The following is a 23124-nucleotide window of genomic DNA, read 5'->3' on the forward strand; positions in this document are numbered from 1 at the left end:
TTGCAGTGACCTATAGTTGCCCAGAATTTGAGCTCTGCAGCCAGATTATCTGGGTTGGGAAGATTCTTTCTTGACCAGGGCATATTATAGGGCATTGGTGTCTTGCTTAACACCTTCATTCTTCAGTCTCTTGAGGTACCAGATAGACCTGTATTTCTGCTTATTAGGTTTTTGAGATTGAATGAGATGGGTTTCAGCATCCAGCACCTGACATCTATGAGTCTGCATGGGTCAGGTTATGCAAATAGCTGCCTTGACCCTGTTATTCACTACAGTAGTCATATTTATCTCACCTTTGGTACTTACAAGCAACCATGGAGCCCCCGACCCTCTAGTATCCTATCAATACATTGCCAAGTATATTATATAAGGTGTGTGTATCTGGAGGAGGGGTGTTGTGCTTAACCCAAACCAAATAGGATCCTGTTTTAAACTATCTCCAATGCTTGCCTGCTTCAGCAGGGTCATGAAGAAACTCAGCACCATGCAGTGTCTTACCAGGTGGCTTATTGAGGGGAAGGGTTCCTGTGGGACAATGGTCTGCACCCTGTCACTTATATTTTAAATAAATGCTAATTAACCAGTAGCCAGGCAGAAAGTATAGGCGGGGTGACCAGGCAGCAAGTAGAGGTGGGGCAATGAGAATTCTAGAAAGAGGATGTGCATTCTGCAGTCGTGACCTGGTCACAGAGGAAGCAAGATGTGACTGTCTTGCCAAAAAAGATACTGAGCCACATGACTAACTCTGACCAGAATTATGGGCTAATGTAAGTTATAAGAATTAGTAAATAAGAAGTCTGAGCTAATGGGCCAATTGGTTTATAAATAATATAGACCTCTTTGTGCTTTCTTTGGGACTTAACAACTGCAGGAACTGGGCATGACAGAAAACTCAGTCAACAAAGGGCATTTGTATTAATCCAACTATATGGGAGTGAACAAGTTGATACTGCAACAACAGAAAGGGTGTTTCTCTGAGCAAAGTAGAAATGAAAGGGCTCAGTACCCAAAGTTTCTTCAGGCTGCCTGCATAGTCACATTCGGCTTTTAAGATTCCACATCTTTCCAATTAGTGCCCTAACTTATAGATAGCTAGAATGGTAAGAGAATTCAATTTGCATAATAAGCCAAATATTCTGAGATTCTGGGTTTGATTTTTTCCAGTAACCTTGGCCCATTGGCTACAGGGAATAAGCACATGCTAGAGAGTTATAAAGATTTCCAGGTCTTGCATTTGAGCAGAGATTTTGAAAACCCAAGCTCATCCTCTCTCTTACTTTGTTCATAAATATTAGTAATGATAACCTAATCTCATTATATTCCTTAGTTTGATGAATGTGTTCAAAAGCATCACACACTTGTTTATGCAGACCCTGTTCTCTCATAAATGTCCTATTAGCAGTATCTCTGGGATGATTTGTACAACGTTGTTACCATATCATACTGGGGGCAGCCAGTGCTCTTTTCACTGTGTCTTTACATTGTCTTTAAATCAGATGTAAAATATCAAGAATCTCTAGAACCAATTCAGAAAATTCAACTTCAAGATTACTTCCTCAGAATCACCATTGGTACCCAAATCTGTCTTAGTCAGCTAAGGATACCATAACAAAACAGCATACGCTGGATGGCTTAAGCAAGACAAATGTATTTTCTGATAGTTATTGAACCCAGAAGTCCAATATGAATGCCATCTGTGTGCTGTGCTTTGGGGAGGCTGTTTACTGGATAAAGTTCCCACTGTCTAGCTCAGGTGGCTCCATGGCCTCTCTCCAACTCTGCCATTCTTTCTCCCAGTATTCCATCCAGTCCTCCCCACCAAACTCTGCTTTGCCCTGTCCTGCTACGCTATAGGCTCAACATATTTCTTTATTCATTAGCAGTAATCAGAGTATACAGAGGGAAATCCCACATCATCCCCCTACACATACACACACACACACACACACACACACACACTCATCCCTCACAGTCACAAACAGAAACACACACACACACACACACACACAGACTCCATCNATCATCCCCCTACACATACACACACACACACACACACACACACACACTCATCCCTCACAGTCACAAACAGAATCGCACACACACACACACACACACACACACACACACACACACGTCATACTCTATCTGAGACACAGGCTAATCAGTAATGTTTTAGAAATTCAATTTATAACATTCCAGTATGATGCAATGTTTTGGTGAATAATAAAAATGCTTAAGGGTGTGGCACTACTTCTGGGAGATGCAGTTGGGTACTCATGTATGTGTACTATGAGAAACTCCTCCCCATAGGAGTCAATTGAAATATGGATGAGATGTTGGCTTTGATGCAGTAAAGAATTTCAGAATATGATGTGAGATACCCTTCTGTATGCTGCAAATACTTTTTATTACCATTGGTTAATAAAGAAGCTGATTTGACAAATAGCCAGACAGAAAAGAGTCAGACAAAAATAAAGAGAAAAAGAAGACAGAGTCAGGAAAACTGGAGCAGCCAATGAAGAAGCAAGATATGAGTTATCAAGCCCTGAGCCTCATGGTAAAATACAGAATAATAGAAATGGGTTAATTAAGTTGTAAAAGCTAGTTAAAAATAAGCCTGAGCAAATAGGTTAAACTGTTTGTAATTAATATTAAAACACAGAGTGGTTATTCAGGAACTGGTGGGCAGGAGAGAAACTTCAAGTTACAAGAATAAGTCAGTATGCAGCAAGTTGGTATCTGCTAAGATAAAGATAACATTAGGGGATGAGGCATTTGCCTAAGGACCTTGGTATATGACTGGAGGGCTTCTAATGTTCTATTGCTTAAAGTATACAGTTTGCAGCCAGGTTCAAGGTTAAGCAAAGCTTAAGTTAAAAATCAGAGCTGGTTTATTTATTTGTCCTATTATAAGGAAATTTCTTCAGTAAATGAAGCTGCAGTGTGGTTGAGAAGATATTCTCTTAGGTGTAGGAATGAAAGCAGTTCTAACAACACCAAGAGTCACCTACCCCTTAGCCATCAGCCTTCTAATAATAGCAAGAGTCACCAACACCTTATCTGTCAGCACTCCTAAAAATACCAAGAATCACCTCCACCTTAGCCATCAGCACATCTAACAACACCAGGAGTCACCTACACCCTAGGCTTCAGCAATCTGACAACACCAGGAGTCACCTACACCTTAGCTGTCAGCACTCGTAACAACACCAAGAGTCACCTACACCTTCGCCGTCAGCACTCTTTTGCTGCTTTAACGCTCTTACTTGAAACATCTTTCAGGAAAAGGACATCCCAGCATGCATCATGATGTCTATGGAGACAGTCTTCACAGCCGTTTAATTTTGCCAATTGTAATGAAGTTCTGGGCTTTCAGACATTAAGAAACATGAAGTAAGGGTTTCCTTACCTTCTCACGCCCTCTGCTTTTTCCCATTCTACTTCAGGTTAAATCTCTTTTCAGTGAGTTGTTGGTACAGGTCTGAGGCTCCAGGCCTTTAATTTTTATTTGTTTGACTTCTTAAAAGATTTATTTCTAACTATGTATACATGTGTTTTTTATATATGGATATGTGCACAGGAGGACAGAAGCATCATAGCTTCTGGAGCTGGAGTTGCTGGTGGTTGTGAGCTACCTTCTAAATATTTATGTTTAAGTCAATATAAATGTGTTTCTCATAAACTTAGTCCGAGAAACTTTTGCTTTTGATTCAAAGTGGTTAATATACAGCTTCATTGCTTCTCAAACTGGTGAGAATAAGGACGTGCATGCTCACTCATTCCCTGAGCTCTGTACTGGAGAGTGCTGGATTTTCAGCTCTCCCTTTTTAGTTTTCAACATTTTTGTACAAAGTAGAAATTAACATAGAATGTCATCACATTCTTAGGCATGACTCAGGATGAGCTGAAAGCACTTCACTTACTTTGACTTCATGGCAACCTCAAGTCCAATAACTAAGCAAAATTCGTTATGATAATACTATGTCAAGGACCATAAAAGAAAGTTTACCTCATGCCACACTGAATTACACGTTTTCATAAATAAACTTTGTTAATTACAAAAATCTTACATAAAACAAACAATAGCTAATGTCCAGACCTTGAGGGTCAGCTACTTCAGAAACTGAACCAAAGCATCAAAAGTTCTGGGCCACATTAGGCTACAAAGTTGAGTTCAAGGCCTGGGAAACTGTGGAGATCCCGTATTAAAATAAACAGGAAAACAAGGGTGGGGATGTAGCTCAGTGGTAAACTACTTACCTAGCATGCTTAAGGCCCTCGGTTCCTTACAAATATTTTAGTATAGACTATATACTGCACATAATAACATGTGTAGTTAAAGAGTGGCTCTATGACCAAACGACTCTTACACAGCTTGTGTGTGAAACAAATCCAGACCAAGGCCAGGGTAAAAACTCCTCACATTCCTTCATTTCCTGAATGGATGGATCCTTGAAAGGAAATGCATTTCCTCCCATTTTCTTGTGAAGCAGAATTCTCATGTTGTTTATTTCATGATACTTGGAATCCAAAGACGTTGCTTACTGTCTGCCAGTAAGTTTTACACATTTAAAAAGATAGAAATCAATCTTTGAGAAGAAGCTGTGCTGTACTCACCTGTCAGTGTCTGCCTTTACTCCACAACATTGTGTTTTCTCTGGAAACCATCAAAAAGGAAGCACACTTTTTATAGAAGTCGCCATCAGCAATAAACTGATACCCATCCCCCACCAAAGCCTAAGTCATCTATAAAACTGTGGTTCTCTACCTGTGGCTCACAAACTCCACAGGGCTGGCATCTCAGATATCCTACATGTCAGATACTTACATTATGATTCAGAACAGTAATAAAATTACAGTTATGAAATTGCAACAAAAAATAATTTCTTGGTTTAGGGTCACCATGACATGAGGAACTGTATTAAAAAGTCATGGCATTAGGAAGGTTGAGTATTCTTAGCTTATATTTTATGACTTGTGTATCTTGAGAATCGTTTTCCTGAGTAGATTCTACATCTTTTTGGTTGTGTAATATTCTGATTATGTCCACAGAGTTCCAAAATATGTTCTGGCTCTCATCTTCCCTCCCTCCTTCTTTGGGACAAGTTCTCACACACCCTAGGCTCTCCTCAAACTTCATATGTAGTTGAGGATGACTTGAACATTTGATCTCCTGTGAGCATCCTGAGCGCTGAGGCTACAAGTGTAGACGGCAGTACACAGTTTACATTTTCCTGGAGATTGAGCCCAAGGCTTCTTGTATGCTAGACAAGTGTTCTCCTTCAGTTGAGCTCTATTTCAATCCTCTGTTTACTACTGGGCCAAGCTGCCCAAAACCTTTGACTATAGCCGATGACTTTTGGTCTACTTGACACAAACTACAATTATCTGGGATGAGGGAACCAGATCTGGAAAATTACCTCCACGAAGCTGGCTTGTGGGTAGGTCTATAGGGCATTTTCTTGAGTAAAGGTTGATGTAAAAGAGCCCAGCCCACTGTGGGCAGCGCAACCCCTGGGTCTGTATAATAAAGAAGACTGTACAAGCCATAGGAGCAAGCTAGGAAGCTATATATTCCTGTGAAATTTCTGTGTGGCCCTTCATCCTTGAGGTCCCGCCTTAACTTCCCCTAGTCACACACTGCAACCTGTAAGATACGTAAACTTCCCCACCCACCCTCCAAACTGTTTTTCTTCAATGTTTTGTCACAGTAGCAGACTTTTTGCTATAGCTTACCTATTTGACGTTCTCCTTGCTCATTTGTCTTCCTCATTTTTAGTACACAAATCAGAATGTTCATTTACAAGTTGAAGATCTGACCATGGTGTTAAATGCCTGCAATAGCATCGACAGCATCAAGAGCATTGCACCTCACTCAAAATCCAATCAAATTCCTCTCCCAGCCTCTAAAGCCACATGCGGCTGGCTTCTGTCTGCCTCTCCCATCGTTTCTTCTATTTACTGCCACCATACTTACTTATACCCACTGCTCCAGCCACACTGGTGGTAGCTTTCTTGCTTGTTGTTCTCTGTATATCAAGGCAGATCCTGGCTGTGCTGGGCCTTTGTCTAGTTTTTTTCCCTCATCTCACTCAGATCCTGATGGCTTCAGTCACCTTGTCAAACAGACTGCTGATGTCTCTTCCTTTTATGAAGCAGCCTGTCCCATCCTGTCACTTTGGGTTAGGCCCTGCCCTTTCTGTTTGATAGATTTATGTATTTCTTAACCTTATATAGTTAATCCTCTGTTAGTGTATATTGTTGTCTGTAGTTGTTTTCTTTCATGCCTTATAATAGCCTTTTGGAGGGCACAGGTCTTGCCATTTTGTTTATAGCTATATCACCATGGCTGAAAATGTTTGAGATATAGAAGATTTTAAAATTGTGAAGCAGATAAATGAGTAAATCAATGAAAAAATTTACTAGAGAGTATGTGTATTACAAAATGTACATGAAATAGAGATAGAAATTCCTTGTAAAATACATGTTATTAATTCATTCATATTCCATACAAAATATTATGATTATAGTCACTCTCCACTCCTCTCTCTTTAATTCTTTTAGATTTACCTCCTCGCCATCCTCACTCAACCTCATATCCTTTTTATTTTTTCACTGAATCCAGTTTGTGCTGCCTATAGATTCCTAGATGTTTGGCCATCTGCTGGGGCCTGATGAACCTACCAGGAACACACCATTAAAGGAGCCCTCAACTGCCAATGGCTCCTCAGCAGATGCTCAGAAGCTTTTCACTCCTTCTTGCCAGAGTATTGACCAACTTGATCTTGTGCATGCAGATGACATAAAATTCAAGGGAAATTCCCAGTATTTTCTTCTTTTCATGAATGGAAAAATTCATTCACCTAGAGATAGTCTAGAATACCAGAGAGGTCAAAGGAACATTGGATAATTCCCAATCCTTTTTTTTTTTTAGCTTGTTTTGTCCAGGATTTCAATTACATGTTCTCTTAAAAATACTTATTTTTTTAGGTTTCTAGCTCATAAAATCTTAAAAACACAAGTAAAGTCATGGATAATTCAAAACTCAGGTGGGTTTGGCTTACTACTGAACCATATTGGTCCTTCTGCACACTCTTTAAAGTCTGACACTTGTAAACCAGTCTCTTACATGGAATTTGACCCCTAGGCCAACTTATCTCAGGCTTAAACATTTCTTGTCCTTGTAAGCTTCTGGAATCCGTTTTTATCTCCTGACCTTTCATATCTGGAAGTGACCTCTTGAATCAGGTTCTTCTGTGCTTTGATTCACTCCCCATTCTTACTTCACTGTGTACATCCCTTCATCTTCTGATTTCCCACGGCTCCAAAGAAGGTCTCCTTCCTCATACAGTCTACACAACCCAGGTCAAGGGCCATCCACCCACCCTAATGAGGAAAAGGGGGTTGAAAAAAATAATTACTTCATTTTATATTTTAAAATATTAAAATTAAGTGTGAAACCACTAGACCCACTAAGTGTTTTCATTTTACCATTTATCAGAAAAACATAAGAATGTTACTTTAAAGTATAATTATTGTTAATGCAGAAAAAAAAATAGTCATCTGTAAGCCTGATCTTATATGATACTTAAACTTTACTTTCTGATTTATAAACTCATATGTCAAATGTCAGGATTTTCTGAAGTGAAAAACCAGATACTGAGAGAAAATTAGACCCAGGAAAACCTTAATGACCAGTTTTCATCTGTAATGCTTTAGATTAAGAGTGGCTCACTCACAGTAGAAGCAAATTCAGTTCTTGTATAGAGAAACTTTGCTTTAAATATAGTGTTCAAAATTCTAAATGGATGATGTACCAATAAAGAAGCCAGCAAAACATACAGAGAAACAGACCCTGGAGAAAGAACCATCAGAAAGAACAGATCATAAAACCAGACCTAAAACCATTACAGGGATTTTAAGAACAGCTATAAAATATAGTGCATATGTTAAAGGTAATAAAAAAGACTATTAAAATACATTGAAGAACAACGGACAATTACAAAAAGCCAGGGTACTTGGGTAGTAACCAAATCGAACAACTAGAGAGGAATAGGATAATCATTGAAATAAAAATTTACTGACCTGGCAAGATAGCAGATTTGGGAATTAGTACTCATAGAAAGAGCAAAAAGAAATAATTTAATATATGCAATAAAATATCTTTAAAAGCAATGAATTGCATGAAAAATAACAGAGAGAATACAGTGTCCTTGTTTGAGGAAACAATCCAGTGACAGGAGAAGAAAAGCAGTCTCCAAAGAGTAAATGACCAAAACTGTCCCACGATGAATGAAAGAGACAGAGTCTCAGATTTAGGAAACTAATGGATCTCACACCACAACATATACAACTGTCCAGCACAGGAGTCCTTAAAAGGAATGTTTAGAACAGGAAAATATATCTTGAAAATCTGAAAAGTATTTCCAAGGAAAGACAGATTCCTTCCAAAGGGCCAAACACTTTATTGACGGATGACTCTCCACAGGAACAATAGGAGCCAGAAAAGAGTGAAGTCTCTTTAGCATCCTGAGAAGAAGCAGTGGCAACCCTGAAACCTGTCTTCTATAGACAAATGCAAAGGAAAGATATTTTCAGACAAGAACAGAAAATACTTAACCAGAATCAATCTGTTCAAATAATGCAAATTCATTTCCTTTAGAAAGACGAAACAAGATTGTAGAAAAATGGTATAAATGTAAAAAAGAACCATAAAGAAATGGAATACACTTTTACCAATGTCCAAAATGACAAAAATGAAGATAAATAAGTAAAATAAAGCTGGTGTATAAGGGAAGAGCTATGGATTGGGTTAAAAGTAGAATGTATGTTAAAATTTCTAGTGTAACTACCAAAATAAATCAAATGTAAAATTCCTAAGCTAGGAAGGGAAAGTAAAACAGAACACACATACTTTTGTATTCTCTTGATTGCAAAACATGAAGTGGGTAGGGACCAAACCACGAAAAACTGATATAAAAGTAAGAAATAATGAGATCCAAACTATGCTAAATCTTTCAGGAAGCAATGTCTCTCAAGTTAAAAACCAGCCTGTTGCAAACTGGACGTTTTTATTGATTTTTATTGAGCTCTACATTTTTTCTGCTCCCCACCCTGTCTCTACCCTCCCCACTTCAACCCCCCCAATCCCCATGTTCCCCATTTACTCAGGAGATCTTGTCTTTTTCTACTTCCCATGTAGATTAGATTTATGCAAGTCTTTCTTAGTGTCCTCGTTGTTGGTAGACTGGACTTTTTAAATAACATTTTTCTTTGAAAAATTCATACGCAATTTATTTTGCTTATGTCTCCCCATGCTTTTCTTTTTCAACTCACCCCAACTCATTTTTCTTCCAATTCTATTCCCTTTGAAAGATTCTAGTCGGTGTTTCCCATCTGCACATGGTGTATATGGCTCAACAACATATGAGAACACAAGCTACCGAAATTTACTGAACACTAATAAAATGGGAAGGTGTTGTATAGGAAAATACTAACAAAACGATTTTCTGCTATGTTGTTATCAAACAAAAGAAAGTATGTCTTGAAAAGCAATCCTTCAGATAGAGACATCTTAAACTGTTTACAGCTGAAGTTCATGGGGAAGATCCTCAGGTTATATGTAACAATGGCATAGTTTTATAGTTTCACAGAATTGCCAGTGGAAAGGAAAAACTAACCATTGTAGCAGAGAGTTTAACATTCCTGCCTCAGGAATCAATAAACTAAACAGAGGGTTTCACAGTGTGAGAGGAAAGAAATATGCATGGATAGAGGGCCACACCCAATAACTAGCTAGTACACTTTCTTATCATTTAAGCATAAGATCTTTTAACAATAAAGAATCATCATTATGCAAGCCATTGTACTTAACTACCTCAAATTAAGTGGATATATATGAAATGAGAATAATTATTTGTTGTTGTTCATGTGTCTTAGTTCTTGAGGAATGGATATTATATGACTTGGCCTGGCATCCAACTTCCGATATCAAAGTCCCTCATTTCCTGATCCTCCTGCATGTTTCTTCAGCATTAGGAATATAGGTATGTGCTAACAAACCCAACTGAGTATAATTCTAAAAACAAGTGACTGCATATTTGAAAACACATCATAAAATAATTTATGATTAATGGATAGATTTGGGAAATTATAAACAGTAAACAAAATGATTATAAAAATATTCTTACAAATTTTCTGTTAAAATAGTTATTACCAATATTTAAATTTAAATGTTGGTAACAAAAAAGAAGAAAGTCTAATAATAAGGAAGGTGCCAATTTAAGAAAATGAAGTTAAAAAAAACAATTGCATAAACAAAATGGGAAGAAAGATAGACTAATTTTAGAACAAAAATTAATGACATTGAAAATTAAGTCAAAATGAATGGTCCTTACCCACCAAAATTTGGTTTGTAAAAGTGTGGTAAAGTGAGAAAAGTCCAATAAGAGTAATCAAGTTTTTCTTAAAGAAAAAAAAAGACAAAAGACACAAATACCATAAGCATGGATACAGCAGATTTTAAAGAAAAATAACCCATAAAACTATGAGCAAAAAAAAAGAGGATTAAAAACAAATTGTAATTAAAAGATACAAACCAAACAAATTTTTAGTTTTGAAACTTCCTGGAGAGATAACATTCAGATAATTCTGATCATTTTCAATTTTTTTTAAGAACAAGAAAAAGAAAAATATTTATTGAGATAAATTTTAAAACTGGAACATACGATTAAAAATGTTTTGCAAACTACAATATAGTTTCAAAGCATTCAACAAAACAAGAGCAAACAAACCCAGCAGGAAATCAGGAAGCTGAGGAATGCAAGACCAAGTTAGGGCAGACCAAGACAGTTCAGTACACTAATGCTTAAGAAGAAAACACACAAGGATTTCAGAGGAGGAAGCAAGAACAGTGGGCAAAAATAAACATGTGCTCATTGCAGAAGTCATATCTCTGTCTCAGGAGGAACATTTGAATTTGATTAAAGAAACTTACTGTTTTAGTGAACAAAAACTAAATCAATTACTGGGCAGAGGATGAGGAGAATGAAAGCAGGCTCTTGAAGTACAGGAAATAGTCAGGATGTCCAACATTAGCATTCTCCTTGGAGTCACAAATGGGTTCTAATACACACAAAAAGTCTTTTAAAAAGTTAAGAATTAGGATGATGGGCAAAATTTCCATTATTTGTAGATGGAACAACTGACCTTTAAAAGAAAGACAAAAATCAATCAAACTGGGGGTGGAGAGATAGCTCAGCAATCAAGAGTCCTTGCTGCTCTTGGAGAGGACTCAAGTTTAGTTTCCAGCACCCACAAGGTGGATCACAACCCTCTACAACTCAAATATCAGAAGGTCTGATGCCCTCTGTTGGCCTCTCTGAGCACTGCAAGCACATACAGATGCAAGCACTCATACACACATGTATAAAAACAAATCTTTAAAACGAAAACAAAGTAGCCAAATATTTCAAAATAATTTAGGAATTTTATTATACTTAAGTTCAACAGAAAAATAACACAAATAGGATTGTACGTTAGGAAACACTTTTACCCAAGGCAATAAGAAATAAAATAAATCATCCTTAAATTTAATAAAAATGCAAGAAACTTACAAGTAAATATGTTTCAGGTCGATATGACAGAGAATACTATGTCTTCTTGTTAGTCATTGAATGAGCCTGGTGTAAAGGCTGTAGGTCCATACTTCTACATGGTGTGACAGCCAAGTTCTCAGGCCATCACAGATATCAAAAGCAATCTCTGTATACCCTCTGTACAGGCTGTTGCTACCTAACAAAGGCTCAGGATGTACTGTTCCTTCTCTTTTGAAATTATGTAGATCGCCTGAGAAGAGGTGTGGATTCCAAGCTATTGTCCAAGCTACAGATGTGACAGCAGTCCTGCTACCCCTGGAAAGAGAATGTTAATGAACTTCTACCTTAGTTTACCTTTGGGCATAAAAGGTGTTTGGGAAATAAACGCAGGTGATCCTCAGGAATGAATGAAGCCTGAGACTCCCTTCCCATATTGCTGTGTGAACTGTGTCTCAATTATTCTCACGCCTCCACGCAGATCCAGAGAGGGAAACGTAGTTTATGTTGGGGCATGGGACCCAGACAAAATGCCTGTATCAACACACCTTCAAAGTGCCCATTCCTTTGTTTTCAGCTAAGGTGTTATGATGCAAACTGAGCATGCCCAAAGGGAGTCTGTTCAGCACGTTCACCTTACAAACCTACATGCTATGACTCATGCTCAGGAATGGGTAAATCCCTAACATGCTTTCCCACAAATTCATGTATGAGGAGGCATGTATCCAGACATACATACACACATGCTCCCTATGTATCATGTGACATATGTATTAGTCACTTTTTTCATTATTGTGACAAAAGCTCCTTAAGAAAAGAAAGGTTTGTTTTGGTCAACACTTTTAGGGTTGTTGTGAACTATTGAATTTCCTAGGGTTACTTACAGAGCAGGGGTGAGGCACTGTTTACAGAAGTATGGAAAGTCAAAGGCAACTGAGTCCTAAAAGCTCACTCCATTATGGGCAAGGACTTATTTAAAAGCTAGGACCCTGAAGCTCTCTGCAAGACTTCCAGGCAACTAAACAGGTTAGAGAGTGCCCTCCCCCTCGGCAATCCTTCCTGCTTATACAGCCTATGGAGGGAATGGGCCTTGAGCATCAGGTAAGTTTCAAGGATTGTCAACTCTTTATTTTGTTTATTTTCTGAGTTTTAAGAAGCCTCCCTGTAGAACTTCCTGAGCTTCCCACCAGGGTGGAATGTTTTACTTTGGAAGTGTTACACCCAAAGGACATAACAATCAAGGTGAAGTAATGGCAGTGGGAACATTGGTTATATTGCTCCTTTTGTAAAGGAGCAAAGAGGGATGAAGGCTTACTTCCTCTTTCTTTTATTCGTTCTGGGATCTCTGACCATGGAATGGTTCCATCTACATTCAGTGTGGGGTTTCCCTACACTAAATAAGAGACTCACAATAGACACACCCAGGGTTATATTTTGGGGGTGATTCAAAACCAACTCCCAAACCCATCATGTTAACAGTGAAAATCAACCTCCACTCTCCTTAAGTAAAATGTCTGTGTTTCTTTGTTTGTGGAGGGTGTTGCTTTGGAAATAATTCTGACCACACCAATGTTTTCTTTATTTGTTGTGTGTAATACCTATTTTTGCACTCCCATTTTTGGTTGAGCTCATTATGGCTTTGTGCTCATCAATATACAAACCAGTAAATAGTCCTTGCTGCCACTAGGAAAACTTATTAAAGAAGTGTGAAATAAGTGGAGAAATTCTAACAAATAAAAGAAATATAACAAACATATCAAACCACACCAATCCTTAGACTGAATATGATTCCTGCTTATTTTTGTATGCATGTATATGATGTGCATATGTGTATTCGTTTTCTTGTGTTTGTAGGTACATATATGGGTGGCTTTAGAAGGTTGACAGAATATATCTTCTTCAATGGATTTCTACACTATATGAGTCAGAATCTATCACTGAACCCAAAAATTGCTGACTTGTCTGGTCTAGCTAATCAGCTTTCTTTCGGATGCCTTGTACCTGCTTTCCAGGGGGCTGAGAATGAAGGTGTTTGCCAAAACACTTGAGACTTACATGCCAATGGAAATCCCAGCCTTTCTCATGCTCAGATAACACACAAAGCTATATTCATAGCCCCATGATTTCTATAAGGTTTTCTTTTTTAATGACATTGAAAATGGAGATTCTAGGTTGCCTTTTAAAAATGAAATACCAATACCTAATTTGCCTGCCTATCGTGAACTAATTATCCCAGAGAAGTTGACAGTAGAGAAGAAGAAATAGACTCATGCTATTAGGTGTGCACACCTAAACTACAGAAATGGCACTGTCGAGAATAAAACAAAGACAGCCTCCAGAGATAGAACAGTTCATTATTATTATTATTATTATTATTATTATTATTATTATTATTATTATTATTATTATTTTGGAAATCCAAATGCCATGATGACCCTATGAGAAACACAGAGCTCTAAAGTTTAGAAGAGAACTCCAGGGAGATCTTTTAATATCTCAAAAAAGACAGGGCATTGTGAGCAAGTCCCAAAGCACCACCATAAAAGAACATGGATGAATTTTACACCATTAAAGGAGAACCTTTTGTTCATCAGAAGATACCAGAAAGACTGAAAAGACATTTCCAGCCCAGGAGAACCTATTCCCCTTACAGGCCAGGGAGGAATGGGTAACAAGGACTACTTAGGGTAAACTGGTTAATAAGAAAGTATACTAAAAGAATAGTAACCAAAAAACCAGGGAAGGATGTTAAAACTAATAATTCATTTTTTACCTATATGAAAAATGTCCCATGGTTTCAACAAGACAAAGAGAAGAAAATGAATACTATAATGACATATCTTTAAAATCAAATATTCACCTCAAGTTAGCTTCTCTGTCAGTGAGTATGACTTTGCAGAGAAGTTTGAAATCCCTTCCCTTGCTGACATAATATAAATAGATGTAACTATTTGAAGAGCCTTCTTAATGTACAGGCTGCATATGCCTTTTAATCTCAAAATCACACTCATTTAGAAAACAATTTGCATGTGTGCAGGAATAACTAGGAATCATCCTTGTAGCATTTTAATAGGACTATCTAAAAGAGAAAAATAAAATCTATTTGAATAGCTCTATAAATAATTCTAGTGCATTCTTGATAGAAATATTACAGAGCACCAAAAAGTAATTGCTTACATCATCAATGGTCCATCCATCAGAACGTTAGGAGGCAATAAATGCCATGCTTAAGTTGGGTAATATGAGTTCAGGACAGAAAAGAAAGTACTTTAAAATGTAGGGCAAATGTTACCCCAAGGCTAATGACAGCATAGGTTAAGCGTTCCTCACAGTGCAGGGGACTGAGTTTGAAAATAATTGTTGACACTGAATGTGGGCAGCTCTGAGCAGAAAACTTCATTACTGAGCTTGTGTTTCCTAACCTTGGAGATCAGTTATCCAGAGGAAGCCTGGCAGGAGGATGAGGTAAGATAAATTGTCCCACCTCACCCCTTTCTCCAGTTATTTGTCCTAAATACTACAACCTTTCTCAGCAGCAAAAACATGAGATACATTCACGTAGTGATTCCAGTGAGCAAAGAAGATAAGATATGTGCTAAGAGGGTGAGGGCTCAGAACAATCCAGAGCAGGAGGATCCTGGCAGCCAAGTGAAATGCACTTTCACTGGGTCATCAGCTGTGTCATCAGGGTGCTGGTTTTAGGTAGGCCAGAACTCAGGCCATATTAGACATTTTAATGATGTTGGTGATTAAAAATATGAAGTTGATAAGACATTTGCTGGATAGTGATGAGACTTTTATTTTGGATGCTCTGTGCTTTAAGATTTTCCTGCAGTATGTTAGTAGTTGTTTTTAAAATTTTACTATAAGAAATTCAATATATATTAAATATAAATTATAGATTGAATTTTGAAATGATTAGCACTGTATGTTCTTTTACTGGTGACATTATTGTTTTTTCCCACCTCTAAAGTAGGCATTCTCTTCCATGGGCCAGTAGAATATTAAAATATTCTACAGAAAGGAAACCACTAAATATGTATTCTTTTTAACTGTGATATCAATAACTTTTAACAATGTAAACTGGATATTGATGTCAAAGGAAAAGTCATAGGAGATCTGATTATTCATCCTAGAGGGGACCACAGCATCCTGTGCAAGTCACAATAATCTTTGTTTGTTCACATTTCCTGAATTTTTCTGTCAAATGTTTGTTATCCATGGAAAGATTCTAAATAAAACACAGCAGTTTCTATTTTAAATATATACATACTTTGATGCATATGTTGTGTCTATATACCCAAATATACACACTAAAGTGTTGGCTGATGTTTCAGTACTGCCTGGCCCTACAGTCATTTAGTCCCCAAAAAGACACAGAGGTCTACATTAATTATAAACTAGTTGGCTTATTAGCTCAGACTTTTTACTAACTAACTCTTACATGCTAAATTAACCCATAATTCATGTCTATGTTAGCCATGTGACTTGGTACCTTATATTCTCATCTTGCTTTCTCTGCATCTGGGTGACGACTGCAGACTGAACCTTTCCTCTTTCCAGAATTTTCCTTTTCTGGTCAATCTGCCTGTACTTCCTGCAGGGATACTGGCCAATCAGCATTTTATTAAACAAATACAAGTACTAAATCTTTAGAAATGGCTTGGGTAAGTAATGAGAGGAAAGTAACTATGACTATCTAGTCTTCAACCCCATTGAAGACCCAAGAAAGGAAATAGTATTATGAGTAAGCAGGAAGTACAATCAGGCAACTTCCAAAATATGCAATAAATGGCAGAGACAAGTGGCTATCTAGGCAATTACCCAAAGTCTCATTTGCAATGTTGTAGCAACCAACTTTGACTAAGGCCTAGAGTAACTGACAGACCATTTTCAGAGGCAGGAAATTTTTCAAAACCATCTTATCCTGACTTGGCAAAGTTTGACAATCTTTTTTCTTGTATTTTTCTTTTCCTGTCCAGACACTGAATTCTGTTAGTGGTTGAAGCATGGGGAGTTCTTTGTCCAAAGGCCAGTTTTGGCAAGAAGAAAAAAAGTTTCAAGTGGAGTGTCTTTGGTGCCTAACATTCTCTTGGGAATAGATCAGTGCTGTCAGGAGCAATTGTGTCTCACATAAACCGAACTCTAAGTTATTTAAATCTCATATTTTACAGTTCTTTGAGGGAGTTGAAGATTACCTGTCTATGTGGAATATAATCTTTATGTATCTAAAGAACCTGCTTAGTTTAACTATAATTATGACAAACATGGGTAAATGTTGACCTATACTTCTTAATAGCTATGTAGCTTAAAGAGTAAGACTTCATATTAGAATATTAAACAATCTTAAACAACTGCACAGCAAATGCGGACAATGACCTCAAATTGTATAAATATCTGGGTCAGAGGTAGAAATGGATAATGTAATATAATCAATATCTTGTAAAATTGTATCAATATACAAGATGTCTTAAACATTAGAAGCATGAATGTATACAATATGACAAAATAATTTTGCATAGGTGTACAAATATTGTAAACAGAAATAGGAGCATATTCAATATAACATATAATTTGAATTTGTATCAACATACAAGAATCTATACCATTGTAAATTGTCTATAAATAATAGCTTACAAATATTCACTCTATTACTCACTATTATTATTAGTGTCAGTAAGCTCTAATTATTATCCCTTTCATGATAAGTGCCAGATGTAGATGGATGCAATGGAGTAGTCCCACACTAGCTCAGAACTGAGTATAATGAAGGGTTTTTCATTTAGGTGTAGACTCACATATCGTAGTCCTCTGTACAAGTGGGGAACAGGAACCTTATCCAGCAGCCGAGAGAAAGACCATACAAGCTTTATGTCTGTGTTCATAGAACAAGAGACCATGCCCAAGTGGACTGGTATCTTAAAGGTTATCAGTTGAAAGAGTTCCAACAGCACATAAGCACTGGTGTATCTATATGTGTTGTGATAAACCATTTGGTAGTTCTGGCCACTCAGCCCCCAAATAATCACATAAAAACTATATTACTTAAACCACTGTTTGGCCCATTAGCTCTAGCTTCTACTTGGCTAGCTTTACATATTAATTTAACCTATCTCCATTAATCTGTATATCACCACAAGGCTGTGGCTTACTGGGTAAAATATTGGCATCCCTCTCTGGTGGGGCTACATGGCTTCTCCTGCTAAGTCTGCCCTTCTTTCTCCCAGCATTCAGTTTAGTTTTCTTGCCTATCTCTATTCTGCTTGCACAGGCCCAAGACAGTTTCTTTATTAACAAATGGTATTCACAACATACAGAGGGGAATCCCACATCACATATGTTTATGTACCTTGGGTATATTCAAAGATACACATATCTATGTGAGGTATTTCTTGGGAAAATGGCTTTCAAAAGAAGATTTAGTGACTCTCTTTCCAGTAGGCTAACCTATCCTCTTCCTGGATAGATAATTGATCCTCAGAAAGAATTAAGTTTCTATGCCAGCTATATCCAATACAAGAAACTTGGGGTTACTCAAAGGTTATTTAAACTTAACTTAGACTTCAAGAAATATAGCAGCTAGTAACTAAAATGAAATATGAACACAAATAGTGATTCATGTTGTTGGTTGAAAATGAAGCATTGTCAAAAGAGAGCAACAGTTGCTGACATTTGAAGAAGGGAGCTTAATTTGTAGAGGACATAAGAGGGGGTAGATGAAGTAGTATTTAACTTGTGTCTTAAATGACTTATCATTTCTTGGTTATAAAAAGATCAGTTGCTTGGAAGGAGACTTTGGACCTTGGAGAAGGAGGATGTGAATTCCTGTGGAGAAGGCTAAATTGAAGCAATATTATTGGATTGGAGCATAGCTAAGTCCTCCACCTTATTATTTGATGAAGGTCTCCAGCTTTATCATATAATTGCTGTTTACTAGAAATTTACTGAGTACTCATGGTGGGCTGAAGATGTAACTCAGTTGGTATAATACTTTCAGAAAATGCAGGAAATCCTGGGCTCAACCCCTAGCACTGCATGAATACATATGTAATGATGTATCATAACCCCAGAAATTAGGGGGTCAGAACTTCAAGATTATCCTTGGCCTATGTACTCAGTGTCTCAAGTAGGTATGTTTTAAATTAAACACTTGTTGAGATATTTACTTTTACTTAAACTATCAATAAAGACAATATGGAATATACATTGAAATCATTACATATTAGCATATTATCACATGTGATTATTTATATGTGCAATATAGTAGAGCTGTCATTATCCTTGTGTAGGGGGTATGTTATACTAGTGAGTGTTCACTTGTGTGAATGTGCCCCCAACATCATGCCACAGCATATATGTATAGGGCAGAAGAAAATGTCAAGTGTAAGTTTCAGTCCTTACCTTCCACCTTGTTTGGGACAAGATCTCTATTGTTCACAGCTACTTCATCGAGCTTGCAGGCTCATAAGCATCTGGGGATTCTCCTGTCTGCACATCCCATCTCATCACAGAAGCCCTGGGATTGCAGTTGTGCATTATTGGGTTTTGCTTTATGAGGCTTCTGGGGATCTGAGTTCTGAAGTCAGATCATCATTCTTGCATGGGAAATTCTTTATCAAAGCACTGAGTCATCTTCCTAGGTCATAATGAAACTTGTTTTTTGCTGTGCCCAGGATCTTGTACACAGATATAAGTGCCTTACCACTCAGTCACATTCCCTTCCTGGCTTCTTTTTCTTTCTTTCTTGGAGTGGGGTCTCACTATGTGGCTCAGGTTGACACCGAATTTTCAATTTTCTTGCCTCAATTTCCTAAGTACTAGAAATTAAGGCATATACCACCATGGTCAGACAATGTGACTTTTGACATTCTCTGCACTCATTACCAAGCCTATACCCGTCTAACCTCTTCACAGACCACTATTATATGCTTATTATTATTTTGCTTGGTTTATACTCCTCAGAAATATTTATAACTTTAAATAATGTACCTCATCCTTCTCCATGATTTTAAACTTGAGGTACATAAGCTTACAATGAATGTGGTTTTCTGCAGCTTATTCTTTCTGCTTAGTTTTCATATGTGAGAAATATACTGGTAGTTATATGTTGCTATAATTCTGTCATTTTTCTTCCTGAAGAGAATTTTTATATAAAAAACAATTTATATACCCATCCCGCTGTCCATACACATTTACATTCATTCCAATATATCCACAAAAGTGACTAGCACTGCAGTGCGTATTATTGAATATATTTTCTTATGCATGAGAATTTCACTAGGGCAGAGGCAGCGGGTGTTTCTCTTAAAAGCCAGACTTCAACAGCTGATACTTTCCAGGCTACACACTGTCTATGTTACATACTCTTTGCTGTTTATGTTACTTTCCTCAGATTGTTTGTGACTCAGGTCATCACTGGTGGACCTCTGCTCTGTGGTAATGACTTTGAGTTATTTTAGAATGGTACACACAGTAAGTTGAACACTGTATATGGCAATCCATCCCCAGACATATGCAAAAAAAAATACAAAAGTCTTTGATGCCATTTTATTTCACTTATTTTCTCCTTGTTGTTATTCTTCCATGCCTTAAGATTTTTTAAGAGAGTTTTAGAGTCAGCTCTCAAGGCTGACCTTCAGTGGTTCCAAAGATGGCCACATCTTCTTTACCATGTAACAACAATATTTCTCTAAAGTGGGATTAATCTACTCTCCCTCCTGAAGTGTATGAGTTCTTTTATACGTATAATTCTGTCTTAATTATAGACTGCAACTTTTTGCTAGACAGTATTAGATGTGATGTTAAAAACCACTGGAGTTGTGGTAGCATACACATTACACAGAGGCTGTCTTAACTGTCTTTAGGTACACAGTTGAGTGGCAAGAAACTCACTGAATTATTTTGCAATTCTCACTCCCACCCATTTCCAGCAATCATCCTAGTGAAACTGAAATACTGTTTAGGTTAAACAATGATTTGCCCTTCTCTCTCCTGGCAGCCCCTAGCAATCATTCTCCTACTTTTAGTCTGCATAAATTTGATTATTCTAGGGTCTGTACACAGGAAGAATTAGATAGTGTAACAAATCATACACTATGCTGTTCTTGAAGTCTTCCCATGGTGTAATACATGTTTTTAATTATAATTTTCCTGAATTTCAATGACTATGGTCACATTATGTTTTTTTTCCTGTTTTTTCTTTCTCTGACTTGGTTTTCTCATCCATTCCTCCCTCCAACGAACTTCTGCTCTCCTCTACCTTTCTTTCGTGCTGTTCTTCTCTTGTTTCTTTTGATTTATTTATATAGTTTGTATTCTTAATTTTTTAAAAAAAAACATACATACACTGACAATAGTGTTTCTGAGTTGTAGCTAACAATGATTCATGATGTTTTGTAACTTAAATGAAAATGTCAGGGACTTGAGACAATTCAAATTTCAACTTGAATCTTTTTGAGCTTCCACCCTCTTAAGGAGGCCAATCTGATTTTCTGACATACATAGAGGGGTCAGGGCACTCCTCTTTTCCCCCTCTTCCCTTTCTAGCTCTCTATTGGTTCTTGGGAGAAAATACCTTTGGTTCACGGAAGGCTGGAAGCTAGTATGACTGAAACTGCAGAGTCACTGAGCCCATTCTACATTGCTTTCTATTTAAAGATCTTTTAAATTATAAAAGCATCAAGTACACACAACGCCTAGAGTCACCTGCCCTAATTCCTTTGCTTTTTATATTCCCATTTTTTTCTTAGCCCTGTTTTTCTATGTTTTGCCAGCTTTATAGATTATAGGCAAATTTGCCTGGCTTTTTCCTCAATTTTAATTTGTGTATTTCTTAAATGCATACTGTGTATAATGTTCAAGTCAGGTTAAAAATAAATAACTTTGTTGAAACCCAGGCCTGCACCTTTAGGCCTTATCCCATAGCCTGGCTCAGGCCATGCCTTCCTCTATCTCTGTCTCGGACACAAGATTAAAAAGCCCTCTGTGCTGTGACTTTACAGTGGTTCTCAACTTTCCTAAGGCTGTGACTCCTTGATATATTTCCTCATGTTGTCGTGACCCCCATAACCATAAAATTATTTTCATTGCTACTTCATAATGATAAACTTACTACAATAATGAATTGTAATGTAGACTTGCTAATATTTCTGATGTTCTTGAGCAACCCCTGTGAAGGGGTCATTTGACCGCTAAGTTGAGAACCACTGTCTACTTTATGATATTTGGCTTCTCCCATGCTCTCTGTTACATACACTATGATGAATTAAATCCTGTCCTTCGAACCTTCCTACTACCCTAGAAGGTCATTAAATTCAGGGATTGGTCCCTGACTACTAAGGGAATCTGCTCAGCGATTCTGTCTAGAGATGAAGGTTGTTCCCTGAAGAGGCTTATCTGGCCCTTCCTCTTAGGGCAGCCATCTCTTGTTCTTCCTATCTCTCTTTTATTAACACAATTAATGAAACTCCTTTTCAGGTTTTAAAGGGAAGCCTCACTATCGCTTTAAAGCTCCATCATGTTTAGAACTCCATATGTCGCATTGGTTTTGTCTAATGTTGTCCTCTCTCCAAGCCCAATCATGACTATAAAGCCCTCTGGTTCTAATAAACCTCCTTCCTGAAGGAACTTCATGTTAGTGACATTTGCAGAACACTGCTGTGTTTTGCTTCCTATATTTAACAGGCTCCTCACACACTTATAATATTTTATGGTGAAAGCTTTTGAAATCTACTCTTTAGCTTATCAAAACATTCAGCACATAATTGTTACCTGTAGTCACCTTACTATGTAATAATATACCAGAACTTAATAAATTATCTTACAGTATATGTCAGCCTTATGATCTGATTGTGACTATCAGACGCCTGTCTTCACTGTGGTTTTGGTTCTAAGATTTCATATTTTCTTGGCAAAGCATTTAGGCACATAGTGATTTTTTTCACCATGTGTAATAATCTTGAATGGATTATTGGTCAACTCACCAAAACTGATGTAATGAAAGACATTAGCTCACAAGTCGTGTCTAGCTTACATAAATTATCTTGACTCAGTTAGGTGAAATAAGATCTGCTAAGTCCCTGAACTTTTATTTAATTAATGAAACTCACTCATCACTCAACTGCAGAAGTATTATTTGTTGAATTAGAAAACTAAAATAATTGCCTATTTTTTGTAAGGAGGCCATTTTTTTCTTTTCCTGGTCACCTGGCAGCTCAGACCCAAAATAATCACACAGAAACTGTATATATTAAATCACTGCTTGACCCACTAGCTCTAGCTTCTTATTTGCTAACTCTCACATATTAATTTAACTCATCTCCATTAATCTGTGTATCACCACACAGCAGTGGCTTACTGTCAAAATTTTGAAATGTCTGTCTCCTACAGTGACTCCATGGCTTCTCCTTGACTCTGCCTCCTTTCTCCCACCATTCAGTTTCGTTTTCCTCACCTAGCTCTACTCTACCCTATTACGAACTCAAGAGAGTTTCTTCATTAACCAATGATACTTACATACATACAGAGGGGA

The sequence above is a fragment of the Alexandromys fortis genome, unplaced genomic scaffold (assembly GCF_014885135.2).
Source record: "Alexandromys fortis isolate MF-2015 unplaced genomic scaffold, M_Fortis_MF-2015_v1.1 scaffold_168, whole genome shotgun sequence".
Classification (NCBI taxonomy): Eukaryota; Metazoa; Chordata; class Mammalia; order Rodentia; family Cricetidae; genus Alexandromys; species Alexandromys fortis.